The following is a 17,453-nucleotide window of genomic DNA, read 5'->3' as shown; positions in this document are numbered from 1 at the left end:
TTGGGGAGCAGGTTTGTATTTGGGACTGGGCTAGTTCCTTGACATGGAATGCTGGGAGCCCAGAGATTCTGAATCAGCAGTTCTCCCATCGAGAAATCCTCTTGTCCTTCAGTTTGCCCACAGCCTGAAGAAAAAATGCCCTGCCTCTTTACTAGAGGCTTAATTAGGGGTTGCCAGTCCCCCACCCCCAGTGGGGTATCCCCCGCTCCCACTCTCCACCACCTCTCTGATTCAGCCCCCTGAGGAGCGCCTGAGGCCTGTGCGATGATGTCACTTCCCGGAAGTGGTGTCATCGTGCAGGCCAGGAGCGCATGAGTGCTGCATGTGTGCGTGAGAAACAAAAAGGTAAGGTATGAAATAGTAAATCAAATAATAAATAAAACCTCCTGCCCTGGGGGAGGGGGGACCTGGCAACCCTAGACTTAATGTGTGGAAACTGCCAGTTGAAGCTTTTCATGGAGCCTGGTAAACAACATGCCATTAGGCCTCTATTAAAGGGGCAGCATCTTTTTTCTCCAGGCTGCTGGCAGCCCTCTAAGTCATTCTTCATAAACTCCAGTCTGGTTTGGTGTGTATGTATTTTCTGTTTCTGGTAGACAAAAGCTGAATTTCTGCATTTGTCCCCCATAGTCTATCTCCAGTGCCTGTGGAGTGCCAGGGGTATCTGCATTTTTATTTCCCTTTCTGCCACCGGGCCTGTTTGTCCCATAGCATGAGGCAAGCTTTGCTTCCTGTCCCTAACAGGACCTGCGGGCTGGCTGGTGAGGTCTATCTATTTTGAATTAGCTTCTGTGTCTCTACCCCCTACCTTGCCTGTCTGCCAGAGGATGCAAGCAAGATCTGTCTCCCTTCCTGCCTAGCGCATATATAACTCCAGATAATGAACTAATGAACCTTATGCTATGCTAGACCACAGGTCTACCTTGGTCAACATTGTCTGCTTTGACTGCTATAGCAGTTCTTTAGAATTTCAGGTGGAGATATTTCCCATTACCTCCTCCCTGATCACTTGAACTGAAGCTGCTGGTCAATGGACCTGGGACTTTCTGCATGCCAAGTTGATGCTCTACCACTGAGCCACAGCCCCACCCCACTAATAATGGAGTTCTTCAGGCAACCAGGACCTGTGGTTGTATAGAATCAAAAATCCCTCCCAGAGCCAGGAAGATAGTGCCATGGTTGGCAGAAAGTGAGCACACAAAAAAATAGCCAGCTGGGAGAGTTCTATTTGGCAGGAATACTTCCAATTGGATGGTGTCTCTGTCACTCACATATCTATGATTCTGTGTCTCTCTCCTTCATTTGCCCTAGCCCTTCTCACCTCTAACTTGGGAAATGAAACATAGAAACATAGAGCCGGAAGGGACACAAAGGGACATCTAGTTTAACCCCTTTCACAATACAGGAAATTCACAGTTTTCTCCCCTCCTCACCTCTCCCAGTGACCCCTGCTCTATGCTCAAAGGAAGTAAAAAAATCTCCAGGATACCCAGCCAATCTGACCTTAAGAAAAATCAATTCCTGGCCCCAAATGGGAGATCAGCATTTCCCTGGGCATGTAAGAAAGGGACATGAGAGCCTAGCACCCGCGCATCCCTTCATGCCCTCCCTCTCCTAGTCTGCGTACATTCACATTGAGTCATAAAATCATTGTTGCTGTCAGGTCGCCATCTAGCCTCTTCTTAAATACCTCCATAGAAGGAGAGCCCGTCTCCCCACAAGGAAGCCTGTTCCAGTAAGGAACCGCTCTGTCAGGAAAACAAGACAGGAAGGCACCAAAGTTGTTATCAGATTGGAAAGCTTCTGCCTAATCCCAAACATTGGAAATAAATTTTGTTCTGATGTGGAGCCTTGAAAATATTTTCAAAAGAAGTATGATTAGGCCCATTGCCAAAAAGCTTATGGGGAGCAGACATGAGAAAATACTGGGCAGGGGAGTATAGCTAGGTCTCCAGTACTCAAAACCCCTGAGATACCCAGAAACCATGGGGGTAATGCTTGATGATGTTGTGGAGTGGGACTTGGTGATGCCACACTGAATAGCAGTATTAGTGGTACTCAGGGGTCATTTCATAGAAAAAGAGCTGGAGGAACTCATTAGCATAACTCATTAGCATATGCCACACCCCTTGACATCACCAGAAATGTGTCATTAGCATAGCTTACTTGCATATGCCACACCCCCTGACATCACCTATCCTGACTGTTTTGGACCCAATCCTGGCCATTCAGGGCTGAAATTGGGCCCAAAATGGCAAAAAAGGGCTGAAAATGGCTGAAAAGGGGCCCAAAATGGTCAGGATTGGGCCACTGCTGAGCAGGAGAGTGATCTGCCACCTGTCAGAGGCCTGATCCAGGCCATTTCGGCCCCAATCCAGGCCGAAACGGGCCCAAAATGGCCAAGTCAGGTGGGCAGGGCTACATGACATGTGACCTCTTTGGGGAACTACCGGAACTGCATTCCTGCGCATTCCCCCTCGAAATGAACCCTGGTGGTATTACTTCCACATACAACTTAGCATTGTACCTCATGGTATCAGGGAACGTGTATGGACACCATCACATGTCTTTGAAGAGATGGGCTATTACACACACTATAAAAAAAAATACTCCCCTCAGAATTGCACTGCATCTGTGGTAACTTTAAAATGTAGTTGCTCCGTTAGTGCCAGATGATTGTCTTCCATGTTCAATTGACATGCACAGCAATGATCACAAATAAGCAATGCTGGAACCGAGCACCTTGCCTCTCTGAGACCTTGAAAATGAGCCCCCCCCCCCCCCCCCAAATCTGAATCTCAGTGCTAAAGCCCGGCCAACTCTGGTGATGAAGGGGAAGCTTGAAACAGCAAAGACCTAAGCAAAGTCCAATGTGCCGAAAGCTTACTTCATTCATTAATTTGCATTGAACTGGATTGGAAGTCCCCGGTGCCCGAATGTTCATGTACGGTGACCACTGGCTGACACTGTGTTCACAATGCTGCTCAATGTACTCTTTTCTAACTAATTTTTGCACTTTGCAAACATAAAGCCGCAACCTCATTAGTAATAATGTTCCATCCAGAGACACGAGAGGTCTCTAAACAGTAGGAGGAATGCCAATAATGAAGAAATAGAAATGTGCAGTCCCAAATTCTTTCATTGAAGAAGAGCTGGGGTTTCAATAAAAGGGGGTTCGGGGTGGGAAAGAGGGAAGATGGCAGGACCAGAGGTCAATTCTGGATCTGAGAATACCATCCAGTTTATAGCTTATTCTCCGTAAAAGACTGCATGGTTTCTTTGGATGTTTTATCTCATGTTTTACTAATGAATCCTCATTTTTTGTGAAGTCTTCAAGAAGGTTTGCATTTGTATAGTAGTACAGGGCTATGAAATCGCAGAGGGTATACACTTAAAACACCTAAAAATGTAAAAATGTGCATTAGCGGTTTGTAAAGCTAATATGTCTGTAGCATTGGATCCCATTGGCTGACCAGGGAAAAGTAATTTGCATATAATCATACTGTTATATTGGATAATTTAGCTTGTACTCTCATATTTTTCTCTCGAGATGTTGAAAAATGGCAGATTGTGGAGAATCCGGATGGGGTGGGAAGATGGTTACTAGTCAGCGGTAGGCTGCTCAGTCCAACACCCTGGATCCCAGCACTTCACTGGCATACCCCATCCTCTTTCAGCAGCAGAAGAAAAAGGAAATGACCCCAAATACCTAACTCCAAAGGGCATAGCAACGGCACTGGGGTCCATAGCATCAATCACGAAGTGGTGTGCTGACAATGCCCCTTTTCCAGCCATATATGGAAACAGCCAATCAATGTATGGCAATGCTGGCACATCCTGCTCTCACCATCCCACAAAACAGAACAAGGCAATGCATAAATGCAATACAGTGCCATCTGCTGGAGGGATGTCTGTGGAGTGCCCTATTCCCAGGAAAGTTCTGAAATGGGTTCAGACAGGGTTGCTATGCTGAACCTGGAAACCAGTGGCAGGGTTGGGGTGGGGACATGGTGTGTGTGTGGAAGGGCAGCGTTGTGAGCATGATGACATTGCTTCCTCAGAAAACCCAGAAGCGATGGTGTTAGTTCTAGGAATCACTGGAAACTCTATAGTAAAACCATAGAGTTTCTGGTGATTCCTACAGCTACCACCATCATTTCTTGGTTTTACCCAAAAGTGGTGACATTGCTTTCATGATGCTGGTGAGTCCCTCTCCACTGCTGCTTCAAGCAGTGACAGGCAATGGAAGCTTGGAGTGGGGAATCCCCCCACCCCAACCAGGGGCTTGGTAGCCCTAGGTTCTGATTTCCTCCATGTAGACATTCAGGGAGGGAAGCATTGCCATTCCAACCATTCCATCGTCAGAATAACCTCGGGGCCTCTCCCAGGCCAAAGGATAAAGTTCTGGGAGATGTAGGGGGAATAAAGACCCAAGGAGCAGCTTTTTGAAGGCAAAGGGGAGACTGACACTAAGATAACCATAAAAGACATTTTTATCCCACCATTCTCTTCAAGGAGTTCAGTGGCCTACCTGGCCCTCCTCTTCTCCATTATATCCTCACAACAACCCTGAGAGCTAGGTTAGGGTGAGAGAGAGTGGTTGGCTTAAGATCATCCAGCAACTTTTATTTCAGAGTGGAGATATGAACCTGGGTGTCCCAGATTCTGATGTAACACTCCAACCATTAGACCACACTGACTCACTACAGCTGCACATTCACAGAAGGCATTGCAACCATCTTCTTAATAGCTTACTGGGTGGGGGGAATCACACATGCTAGAAACAGGTGAATTCTACCAAGGAAGAAGCTGGGGAAAAACAAAAGGTCACCTTTTGGACAGCAAAAAGCTGATCAGCAGCAAAATAAAAGGAAGAGGCAAGTCTAGAACCTGTACCCCACCCCCCGCCAAACCACATCCCAGTCCTCTCGCTTCACAGACAACTGGGAACACAGAGAAAACAACACATTTAGAATTCCCATTGACCTTAGTGTCAAAACCAGCCTTTTATATCAGGGCAGGAAAGATATTGTGCTCCTAGCATAAAGTCCTTGGTTCAAGGTCTTGCATGTGGCTGGCTACAAGACAGCCCTGAAAGGGGGTCTCAGGCACAGTTAAAGCTTTGTATCATCAGACTCAATCCTTGGAGAAGGGCCATTCATGCTGATTGGCTGCCCGAGGGGAAGGGAAGCTGCAAGATGATGCTGGAGTTGAATCATTCCTTGCTAATCAAATTAATTCTGCTGTGTTCCATAACTGATTCTCCCTGGGCCTTTTGCTCCAAGTGGGAAACTGCTTGCACATTTCTCCTTATATCCACATAAGGAAAATGTCTGGAGAGTTACTTTTTTTTAAAAGAGGAAGTTGGGTATTATGGAGTATTTCAAAGGGGGGGGGAGGGAAGGTTCTCACTTGTTCCTGTGGTTACAGGCTTGGATACAATTCAGATCAGAGCATAACAACTAATGATCAGACTCTGCACCCCAAATTCTAAAAACCTTCCCATCTGCTAATGTCTTACAGCCCTTCCCAGCATTGCTTAGCAATGACTTTTGATAGGAACACAGTTATACATGGGCACTTCACCTCCCGTCTTTATCTCTTATACCAATAATTTATACTTCAAAAAGCCATGACGGAATTCACACCAAACTTCTTTGCCTCGGCTCCTCCTCCACCCAGCTCTTATAATCTTCTTCATAAGAAGAATTCGCAGTATGAATACCCTTTCACATATCTGAAGTGAGCCATGACTCATGAAAGCTCATCTTGAAATAAATGCTGTTTGTCTTTAATGGGCTTACTGGACTTTGGTTTTATTTAGCCACTAAGCCAGCATTTGGGATGGAAGAACCAAGAGGGGTTGAGCAGAGCACGTGGAATTGTTCGGTGGTTGGTGGCTCTTGACCTGGGACTTCGAATGGCCAGAGTGATGCTTTGCTCCCTATCCAACTGGCTTTCTGAGAGCCAAGCTACAAGTGACGCCTTACACAGATTGGACACTTGTCAGCTTCCCTCAAGTTTTGATGGGAAATGTAGGCGTCCTGGTTTTACAGCTTGGCTCTCTATTACAGCTGCAAGACCAGGATGCCTACATTTCCCATCAAAACTTGAGGGAAGCTGACAAGTGTCCAACCTGTGTCAGGCGTCACTTGTAGCTTGGCTCTGAGTATGCCACCAGGCTTGCAGGATCAGGTCACTGCTCGAAGAGCTGCTGCCTGGAATCCAGGACCGTTCTGCCATGAAAAGGGAGCATGCAGTTAGCTGGCTGACCTCAAGAACTAATTGCTATCCACCAGAACCTATAAAGATCCAGTTCAGACATTGCTCTTCAGTGTTTCTATGAACACTTAGCTTGGCAAAGCTCCTGGGTCTTCTGTTACCACTTCCAAAACTTGCTTTGCTTGCCTGGGACTGTGTTCCTTGGCGCGAGTGTAGCTGAAGTGGGAAGTTGAATGCTTCTGTCAGAGGTAGGTTGCTTGCTTGAATACAACAACACTAAAATATGGGTGGATTTGAAATAGTTGTTTTAGGAGGTAGATCCCCCAATGACTGCAGTGCCAAACAGGAAGGGGAAATACCTTAAAAAAGGGCAATTGCTATTAATGTTTTAAGGGGGCTAAGGACTAAAAGAGGAGGAAAGGAGGCATGGTATAGCCCGACTTCATCAGATCTCGGAAGCTAAGCAGGAGTGGTACTTAGATGGAAGACTCTGCAGAGGACTGCAACGGCAAAGCACGTCAGCTTCCCACTTGCTTTGAAAGCCCCGTGCTGGGATTGCCAGGAGGCGGTTGTGACTTGATGGCACGCATGCATACATGCACACGTGCATGCACACACAAACATAGACTAAAAGAGAGTGGGTTTCTAGGACAGCAGCCCACCAGGAGCCTTCCCAGTTAGTTAAAAGGCCAGTCTGCCCTTAGAGAAAAGGGAAAGAAACTGAAGAGAAGTGCGCTGTTTCACAAACCTTGAAAAGAGGGGCAGGAATCCGGTAGCATCATTTTCAGTTCTGCAGCTGTTCCTCCTGCTGTGATGCTGCAGGTCCACAGACCTCACAGACATTGCAGGTAACAGTCTGCATACTTCCTGCTAACCTCCTCCCTTTCCTCTGGAAGCCCTCTTAGAAGACGGCTACCCCTCTTTTCTTCAGTGAAGAAGACACTTAGAGAACAAGTGGGGAGAGGGAAGATGCCTCACTCCTTCCTTCTGACCTGAATGCCCACAGATGAAAGGAATTTTGAAAGACATAGTCAGACTGACAATCCTGTGGACAGAGCTTAAGATGACTGCTATTAAACAAACTCTGAGGTGAAAGTGTCTGGCCTAAAAAAAAAAGAAAAAGAAAAACAAAACAACCCCTGCTGCACATCAAAATGTGCCGCGCTTCCTCCTGAGAAGCAAGATGAAACGAAAACTTCTAAGTGTGCTTGCTTTCATCCTCCAGAAGCCCCAGGGATTGAGACTGGCCTAGCAAACGACCATGGGTGCTCTCTGCTTGGGTCTTCAGACTTTAGTAGGGGTGGGCAAGGATCAGCTATTTAATTTGGCATGCAGTGTGAACTCTCTGGGTTGGCTGCACTTGGCATAAAGATGAAGCGGCTGCTTTTGTCCTGCCAATAGAGATGGATGTTTTACCTGCTGTACACCAGGTTCTGGCCAGCGTTGTGTAGTGGTTAGAGTGTTGGGCTAGGATCTGGGAGAATCGGAGTCTCTTTACGCAAGACATCTGACATGTGAAAAACACATGTTGGGAGAGGCAATGGTAGCTGGAAAGGGTAGTTCAAAAAGAGCCGGTCGCAAGGCAAAGCCTTTGCTATACACTGGAGCTGTGTGAAGCGGCTGTGAAATGCCAGAAGGGAAAGTTCAGCCCATTATAACCTCTCCAGGTCCAAGCCCAGCTCTGGCAGGCAGCACCAGCCCATTTCCATTCCTCGCTGCCCTCAGGTTGCATTTAGTCTGGAGAAGTAAAATTGACAGAGCCTTTGGGGAGGTGAAGATGAAATTAACAAACCCTCTGCGGAGCGATCTCTGCTGGCTCTTTTTAAACTATGCTTCCCAGCTAACATTGTGTCTCTCTCCACTTGACCAACATGTGCTGAGGTATCTTGTGTAGTGAGACACTCAGGCTCAAATCCCCATACCCCCAGGAAAGCTTGCTTGGCCAGTCACCCGGTCTCAGCTAACCAACCTCACAGGACTGATGTGAAAATAAAATGGAGGAAAGGAGAATGATGCAAGCTGTTTCAGGCCCCCACTGGGGAGAAAGGCAGAGTATAAATGAATACAATAAATAAATGAAATTCCTGGTCTTGGCCAGCCCCAGCATCTGACCTGAGACACGAGGGAATCCCAGGTCCCCCGGTGGGGGCAGAGGATTCCCTGCTCCCATCCCCCACCCCATGTTATCATTCACCTGGCCGACAGGGAGGGAGGTGGGGGAATAGGCCTCCCAGGTGTGTGACATCATCACGCCTCCTGGAGACTGTCCCATGCTTCACAACAAATTGGCCAGCTGCAAAGTGTGGGAGTGCTCCCGGTCCCCTGCACAATGATGTCACTTCCTGGAAGCGACCTCATCATCCTGGGAGTGTGCACGTGCTTTGCATGCACATGAAGACATCCAAAAAGCTGAGTGCCAGGTCCCCCTTCCTGCCAGAAGGGTAAGGAGGCCAGCCAACCTTATGCAACACACACCTGCCACAGGCCAAAGACCAATCACGACGTTTATGTAGGAAGCTGCCTTGACATGAGTTAGAGTCTTGGTCCATCTACTGGAAGAAAGTGTCTCCTCTGACTGGGAGCACCTCCCTAGGACAATAAGGTCTTGTGATATTTTAAAGTGGATATACCAGTGACTAAACACGGGAACATGCAAACATGCAAAGCATGTGCTCTACCAGTAAGCCCTTTGTATTTACCTTGATGTCCCCCCCCCCATGCAAAATGGGGGAGTGGTGATCCTAAGGCATTGTTCGTGCACAGATGAAGCATCTAGTTGTGCAACTCATTTCTGGACTTGTTCCCACCTTCCCTTTCCCTTATTTTTGACGCTCTGCTTCACTCTGTGTGCCAAATTTTATTATCCAGCAGGATTCTTTCTCCCTTGCCCTCTTCCTGCCTGTACGGTTTCCCTCACCGGTCGTGCTGGGCTGCGATAAGAGATGCTTGCATCTCCTCCGTCACCTCCAGTGATTGATCGGCTGTCGGCCTGCAATCCCAAACTGTCAGTCAAGCCTTAATCCCCAGCTCTGCTGCATTCTCTTCAGTGACAAGAAACTGACACAGTTTCCATTGCACTTAATCAGCTCTTTACGCTTAATATCTCACCCAAAGACACCTGCTTTTTTTTTTTTTGCAGGGCATAACTTGCCAAAAATAGATGCTGTGTCCCACCAAGACAGGAACTGGAACTGGAAAATTCTGAACAAATGTATCTCCTTAACAATGGGGAAGCCATCTCTATCTAGATATGCTACGGATTTCATGGTGAATGTGTTCAACACAGATGAAGATACCCTGTTTGACTGTGGTGACCACTTGTGAGCTGATCAGTGGGTTTGTTTGGTTTTTTGCAAAACTCTGCATGTGCAAAGACACTGCCAATCCATTAACATTGCTAAGGACCACTTCGTAGCATGATGAACAGTAAGACTGTTTTGAGTGCAATATTTATTCATGACTGATTTACGTTATTTGTGAGTGATTTTACTGTCTGTTTAAACAATTCCCTGCCGAGTGGAGCACAGCAGCAGTGCAGCAAGGGACAGGAGGAATGCCATCAGGTTGTATGAGAACAGGCGGGCGTGAAAAGCCTGTTGTGATGTGCTCTATAATGTTAAGAAGCAATAAATGGAAATGACCTGTGGAACAACCATTGCTGGGTAGTCAATGAATGACTAACAGTCTATCAAAAAATGTCTGACTGTCACAACTGTCAAACACAGCATGAGCCAAATCAGCAGATGTTTAAGTGCCCCTAGTCATTAGCTTTGGACACCTTGTGATTTATTTATTCCAACAGTGGCCTTTTGGTTAAGGTCAGTAGCCATCTGCTGCCAAAGGAAGATGGTCAGTGATGGGAGAAATCCAGTGGCTTCAGAGTGAGTCAGTTGGTTATATTCCAAGAGACTTTTTTTAGCAAGATGATGGACAGAGTACCCACCTCTTCCAAGTGAAATTGCCACGCTCTTCAAGGGGTGGTGCACGGGTTCTGATAAGCTCAAATATTAGGCCCCAATCACATTCTATTTCATACAGCAGACTGGAGAATTTGGCTCTTGGGGCTTAATAGTGCGATGTGAAAAGTGGGTGAAGTCTTTTTTGTTTGGTTTGGTGTCCCCTCTTACTCTCCCTCCTCCCTGGTTTTGTGTGTGTGTTTATCCTACTATATAAAACGCAAGCCGTATTGGCGACGACTCACTTTTTATCCCTGCGCAGGCGCACTCTGGCCTGTGTGAGGATAAAGAGTCGACGCCAATGCGGCTTGCTTAGGAGGGAGCAGGGAGGCCTGGCGCACTGGCCCACCTCTCCCAAGGTTCTGTAGCGGCTGCAGGAAGGCCCGGCATGGCCTGGTGCTACCACCCAGCGCACCAACAGGGAGGGCCGTGCTCCTGTGCTGCATTCTCCATCATTGCAGCAGCTTCCTTGGGGCCTTTGGAGGGTTGTGCTGCCTTGGCCGCCGAGGCAGCTGAAAGGCCTGCTGTGCTGGCCTGGCCCTCAGCCTGCCCTGAGCAGACCAGGGTGTCGCAATAGGCTGTGGAGTTCTCCTGCGCTCTGCACTGGCCTGGTTTCTGCCCATTTGAGGCTGAATCAGAACAGTGTGGGGTACAGGAACACTGCCAGGGCAGTGCGATAGGCTCTGGAGTGCTCCTGCACAACGCAGCGGCTGGATTTTAGCTCATTTGAGGCTGAAATTGGCCCGTTGTGGAGCGCAGGAATGCTGCTGGGGTGGTGCATGCCCTCACAAGGCCCCGCTAGAACCCATGGTATTGTTAAACACAACAGGCTTTGTTGCTAGTCTGTCTGTATATTTATTGCTTAAATGTTATTTTAATGTTTTAATATCTGTTGTTTGCTGTCTTGGGTACAGTCTTTGGGTGGAAAAGCAACATACAAAAGTTTTAAATAAATAAATAAACACACACACACACTTTCCCCCTCTAACTCTCTGGAATTCAGGCGCAACCAGACATTAGGATTTCTCCAAGTTTAAAACCTTCTGGAATGTCTTTGTGAAAACCAAGTCCCAGGAAACAGAAAGAAACACAAAAGAGAGTGCTTCAGAGCACCTGCAACATCCAGTTCCGCCACTGAGGAATAGCACATTTGAATCCAAAGGATCCGATTTCTAAATCAGGGGACGGATACCAGGGCTCAGTCCAGGGCTGCAAGGGAGTACTGGCAAGTCAGAGGGTGAAAAGCTGGAAGTGGCCTGACCTTTGAATGAGGTTCTGACAGCCAGGCCCAGTCTCAGGCAGACTAGCCAGGTTCAGTGTCCAGGGAGGAAACAGGGGAATCAGGAATGCTGATGCTTGGTCTTGGCTAGATCTGCCCATAGTTTGATAAGCTGTCCAGAATGAAGATCCAGAAATATCCTGATTGGTCCTGGGCTTTGTGGTCTGATACCTGAAGCCTGAGTAGAGTTTACAGTCCAAATGGTGCTGTTGGCCGGCCCAAATCCTTTCTGCCACTCCCACTGCATCTGGCCCATTTTGCAAAGTATAATGACCTGGCAGGGCCGGATCTAGGTTGCCCAGTGCCCGGGACAACCCAAGTCCGGGCGCCCTCTCTCTCGAACGTGCTCCCGGTGCTGCGTGATGACATCATGGAGGGGAGGCCGCCCGTGCCACTCGCCTGCCCCGCTGAGGGGGCGGCTGGCTTGCCACGCTCCCTGTCCTGTGGGGCAGGCGAATGGCACGGGCGGCCTCCCAGCCACCCCCTCAGCGGGGCAGGCGAGTGGCACGGGAGGCCTCCCCTCCATGACGTCATCACGCAGCACCGGGAGCGCGTTCGAGAGAGAGGGCGCCCGGACTTGGGTTGTACCACTCCGTACCACTCGCCTGCCCCGCTGAGGGGGCGGCTGGCTTGCCACGCTCCCTGTCCTGTGGGGCAGGCGAATGGCAGGGGTGGCCTCCCAGCCACCCCCTCAGCGGGGCAGGCGAGTGGTACGGAGGGCTGAGCAGCTGCCTGTGCCATTTGCCTGCCCAGCAGGACAGGGAGGTTGTGGCAAGCTGGCCACCCCTTCAGCCAGGCAGGCAAGTGGTGTGGGTGGCCTCCCAGCCTTCTGTGCCACTCGTCTGCCCCACGGAGGGGGTGGCCGGCAAGCCGCGCTCCCTGTCCTGCGGGGCAGGCAAATGGCATGGGTGGCCTCCCAGCCCTCCATGCCAATCGCTTGCCCCGCAGGACAGGGAGAGCGTGGCAAGCCGACCGCCCCCTCAGCGGGGCAGGCGAGTGCCACGGAGGGCTGAGCAGCCTCCCGCGCCATTTGCCTGCCCAGGAGGACAGTGAGTGTGTGGCAAGATGGCCGCCCCCTCAGCTGGGCAGGCGAGTGGCATGGGTGGCCTCCTAGCCCTCCGTGCCACTCGCTTGCCCGGCTGAGGGGGGTGAACGGCTTGCCGCGCATTCCCTGTCCTGCTGGGCAGGCAAATGGTGCAGGCGTGCTCCCAGGGGCTGGCACCTGTGCCCAGCGCTCCCTCTTTGAAGGCGCTGGGAGCAGACTACCCCCCCTGCCTGCCCTCAATCCGGCCCTGTGCTCTGGGCACGCTGGTAGATGGCCCACTTCAAGACACACCTGGGCACCTTACCATGGGGCTGTTAGGACTAGGCACGGGCCTCCTCCAGGCTGGGAGAGTCTGTTTCCACTAATGGTCTCTAAGTGCAGATGCTGGAGATGGCAGCCGGTGGCGTGAGCCAAAGAGCAGGAGGTTCTTTTCTGTTGACTTGAGCGAAGGCTTCCATTATTGATAGCAAACTAGGAAAATCTAGAGGCTCCATACAAGCAATCAGAAGAGTTGATGTTTCACACCCCTATTTCCATGTGCTTGAAGAAGAATTGCAGGCCTGAGTAACCATCCCAGGCAGTGCACCAGGCTATGTATGTCAACCCTGCGTCATGAGCATCACGGTTCAAGATCTAGAGTCCAGGTAGATGTGATATATGGGAAGAATGCCTTGACCTGATCTTTCCCCAGCCTTAAAGGTTCTGCCCTAAAGAGTGATAGAACTGGGCCTGAAAGGACCAATTCAGCCAGAGAACCTGTTGGAAGCGGCCGTCTCTGGAACAAAAACAAATAGTCCAAATTGCTTATGCTGGCATATTTCTTTAAAACTTCTTGGTACAAATAAATGTAAAATGATTGTGCACCCTTCTGGGACCATCCGGCATTGCCACTTTCATTTGCGTTAATTAATTTAATAGCTTTATGATTGTAAAGAGATTAGCTGGGAGATGCATTGATCTATATATAGAACCTAACGATGGGGCTGTATAGATAGAAGATGAATATGAAGCCCCCTCCCTTCACTCCCTTAGTGCTTTAAAAATAAAAGAGAATTCTGCTTTTGTCTCACTCGCCTCATCATTTTTTTAAAGAAAGGAGTGGAGGGGGTTAAGGGAGAGCTACTGGTGGTGGTTCATTTGATTCATTACCATTCATGAGATAGATTTGCAATAATTTACATTGCCATGGAGGGAGAAGAATAGAAGATGCTATAATGCAAGAAAATCAATTGGGTTTTTAAATAGATGTAACTTGAACAAGATGAAATAGGGGACCATTGAGTACGCTCTTCCATCCAAATTGAAATGACAAGCTCTGGGAACTGTCTGGCTGTTTTCTCCCACATGGCGGTGGTGGGAGGGGAATACTTGCCCAGAAATTTCACCCCCCCATCTCATGTACCCCCTCAATGACTCACTCGACCTCCTTTTGGTATGGGAAATGAGAGAGGGAGGTTCCCACCAATTTCCCCAAACCCCACAGCCTCCTAGTCAAGAGGTTAACAGAATTTTGTTCTTTAGCTGCCAGGGAGAATAGCTTTTCGCCCCCTGCAGTGAATAAAAGATTGGAAAGACAGAGAGGCAACAGAGTGAGAAGTTGATAGAATGGAAATGCGGCTGGTGTTGTCCCCTAGATCCATAGATACGGCAAGGTTTCAACACAAACAGAGATTTTCCATACCTTCCTTTCTTCCCGTTCTTTCCTGCTGGCATTGCAACTATCTTTTTCGGTGGATGGTCAGGGCTTTGGCAATGTATACTGGCCACTGGAGGGGGTAGGTGTGCAAGTATCTGTAACTAAGAGAACAGGGAGGAGTGAAGATTATGGATGACCTATACCATGGGCAGAGCAGAGAGAAATCTGACCTCCAAGCTATGGCAATTGTACGTATTTTTTCAGTAAGCAGCCAAGTAAGGACTGAAAGACTGGGTCAGATCCTGCACTTGCATTCTGGAAGTGGTAGCATTTTACCCCAATACAAGATGCCTTTCTCCTGATGCAAAAGGCTTTCCTCTTGGATTGGGGAAGGGTCCTTGTACTGGAGGGAAAACGTTTCCATTTGCCAAACAAATTTGCAGCATCCAACCCACCGGCTGCATTCAGATGTCATGACAAAGTTAGGTTTAACAGGGTGGATGGTGACAGGCATGAACACAGCTTGTTTGCTACACTTGTGCACTTCCCCTTGATCTTTCCACCTCCCTCTGAATTTAGAGAGTGACCCTAGTCCCCTTTGCCATGTCATCTGAATGCAAGCACTTTGGGCAGAGTGGAGTGGATGTACCCCTTACATGCCAAGACTGTAAACTTCAATTTTTAGAATTCCAGTTTATGGGGTGCAAACCAATCCAGTTTGCATTTGAACAACATGGCTCTCTCTGTCTCTGTATGTGATTCAACCAGGAAGGTTTGAATCAAAGTCCATTGGTGAAAGGAGGTGGGAGGAACAAGAAGTGTTCATGAGCACAGCAAGCGAGCCACACTCATCATTATTTTATTTCATTTGTGACTCCTGAATGGAGATGCTCGGGAAGTCTGGACTTCTAGGGAAGAGTTGCTGATATTTGAGGACATCAGAAGCTGGTAACAAATCCTTGGGGGGGGGGGTGTCTCTTGTGTATCATTAGTGGAGCTGTCTACTGAGGAGATGTCCCCAGTGGCTGCTTTTTGGCACAATATAAGGAGAGGATCTCTGCAAAGCTGAAGGATCTCAGTGAATGAAAGGGTTCCTTCCTGAACTGGAGTCATCGGCCATAACAAGTCCAGGTGCAGCTTCATTAGCTCTAGCGGATCATTTAAATTTAAACATCAAAGCTGAGGTTAATCCCTCTGTCTAGAGTACCTCTTACAGCCAAGATGGGGCGGGGTGGAGAAGGTAGGGAAAAAAGTTCATGGAATGCATGCGTTGCTGTTTTGGCAATCTTTGTGGGAGGGGACACACTTTTTTTTTAACAGTCTTCTTTGTCGCCTATATTTCATTTTATGAGTGACAGTTTCCTGCCCTGGAAATATCTCAGAGGAGATTTATGATTGATTTCTCTGGTGGTTAGGAAACTACACTATAAAAAACACTGGCAAACAAGCGGTGTGAGGTCCAGCGGTTTTGTACAATCGAAATGAATTACTCTAGAAAGAGGGGATCCTGCTGAGCAAAACATTCGCCAATGCACAACTCTCTGAGAGCCATTAGTTTCAAGACTGTTTCCGCTGCCCACTTCCCTAGCCCATGCTGAGCTCTCCCCATGAAGGGCTTTGGCAGCCACTTGCTGTGGGGCTCTCTAAGACTGGTGGCCAGAGGCATGTTCTTTTATGGCACGCGCATGAGGCAGAAAATCCAGCTTCACCTCTCTCTCACTTTGAGGTAAATGGATGCATCACAGTGTTGGTGCTGCTGTACATTTTGGATAAATAAGTTTTAGAACAGCAGGGCTGCATCTGCACCTCATTGGCTAACATGCTTCAGCAATAGTTTGCAACTGGATTAGCCAGTGTAGACAAATCAATCCAGTGGTGAATTATTGCTATAGCACAATGAAGGTGCAATATCCAAGGATGCGTGGGTGCTACTGGCTTTAAGTTTTCTGTATCTAATTTTAATGTATATCTAGTTTTAATTCCAAGAAAGATGGGCAGCGAATTGGAGATAGGCGAATATACAGGGGCAGATATATCTCTCTCCACACTTGCGTGCACACACACACCCATATATATAAAGAGGGAGAGAGAGAGAGAGAGAGCATCATTGTTGTACATGTGCTTCACAGAGTGTGCAAACAATAGGTCTCTGCCTATTGGAGAGCTTACAATTTCAATGCAAATGAGAAGGGAGAGAGACATAGATGGGAGAAATGAAGAAGGGAAGCTGGGCTAACAAGTGTGTGATGCCACGACCATCCTGAGGGCATTTTGTACATATGGAGAGATTATCCAAACAAGAGTTGGGAAAAACCACATTGGATGCTCCGGGACAGTATCTGGTCCACAGCCATCCACATAATCAACTTTCTCCCCCTCTTTTGTTAGGGATAGATTATTGCTGGATCAGACTGTATAATGAAAGAGGTTGCAATTTGGCTTTTATTCACACTCATCCTCCTTCCAAGCTACCGGTCCAGGTGCCACTTCCACTGTGTGTATTGCACAGTTGTGGGCTTCAGCACCAAAAGCCTTTGGCCAGGGGCCTGGGAGATGGCCAGTTAAAGAGTCCCTGCTTATTATGAGATGTACACAGGGATGTGTTGCTTGTATGTATCCCATTTTGCAGCTCACATTCTACTTTTTACAGAACCAGCTTTGGCTTCTGTCTCCCCCTTTTTTCTAACACCACCCTAGACTCATCCAAACAGCATGTCTGAACTGCATCAGGATGATTCATTCCCAGTGAAGACTGCATGAGCTGTGCACGAATGGGCTGGTTGCTTTGCTTCCCCCCCAAGTTGCATATGCTTTTCCGCCTCTGCACTGCGGAACACACAGCTTGTACTTGGCATGAAGTGCCACCAAGTTGCCATGTTCTTGTGGGAATTCCTTCTGCCTTCTTTGCAATGCCCTCTGCCAGCCTTGGAGATTAGCTTTTCCATGGTTGAGATCAGGAAGAAGATCATGAGGCAGGGGGTAGGATTAACCTTCTTTAGGATGCTACACCAGCCCACAACTATCATACAGTGATGAGTTTTCTCTCCTCTCCTGCAAACTGAATGGGATTGGGTGTGTAGAGCTGCTTAGTATACAAGGAATCCAGTATTGATTGAACGGGGATACTGTAGGAAAATATAGCAGAGTTTGTGCAAAGATTGCGCATTGGAAGTAATGAGAATAGATTCACACACACACACTCCAGTGTAGCTCTGTAAGAATACTTTACTAAAAGATAAAAATTAGGGTTACATTTGGAGAAAATAATAAATTGCTAAGCTGACTACATCTTGCTAGATAAGTGACTTAGAGTAG

The sequence above is a fragment of the Eublepharis macularius genome, chromosome 15 (assembly GCF_028583425.1).
Source record: "Eublepharis macularius isolate TG4126 chromosome 15, MPM_Emac_v1.0, whole genome shotgun sequence".
In the NCBI taxonomy this organism is placed as follows: domain Eukaryota; kingdom Metazoa; phylum Chordata; class Lepidosauria; order Squamata; family Eublepharidae; genus Eublepharis; species Eublepharis macularius.
Note: the sequence above shows the minus strand (reverse complement) of the source record.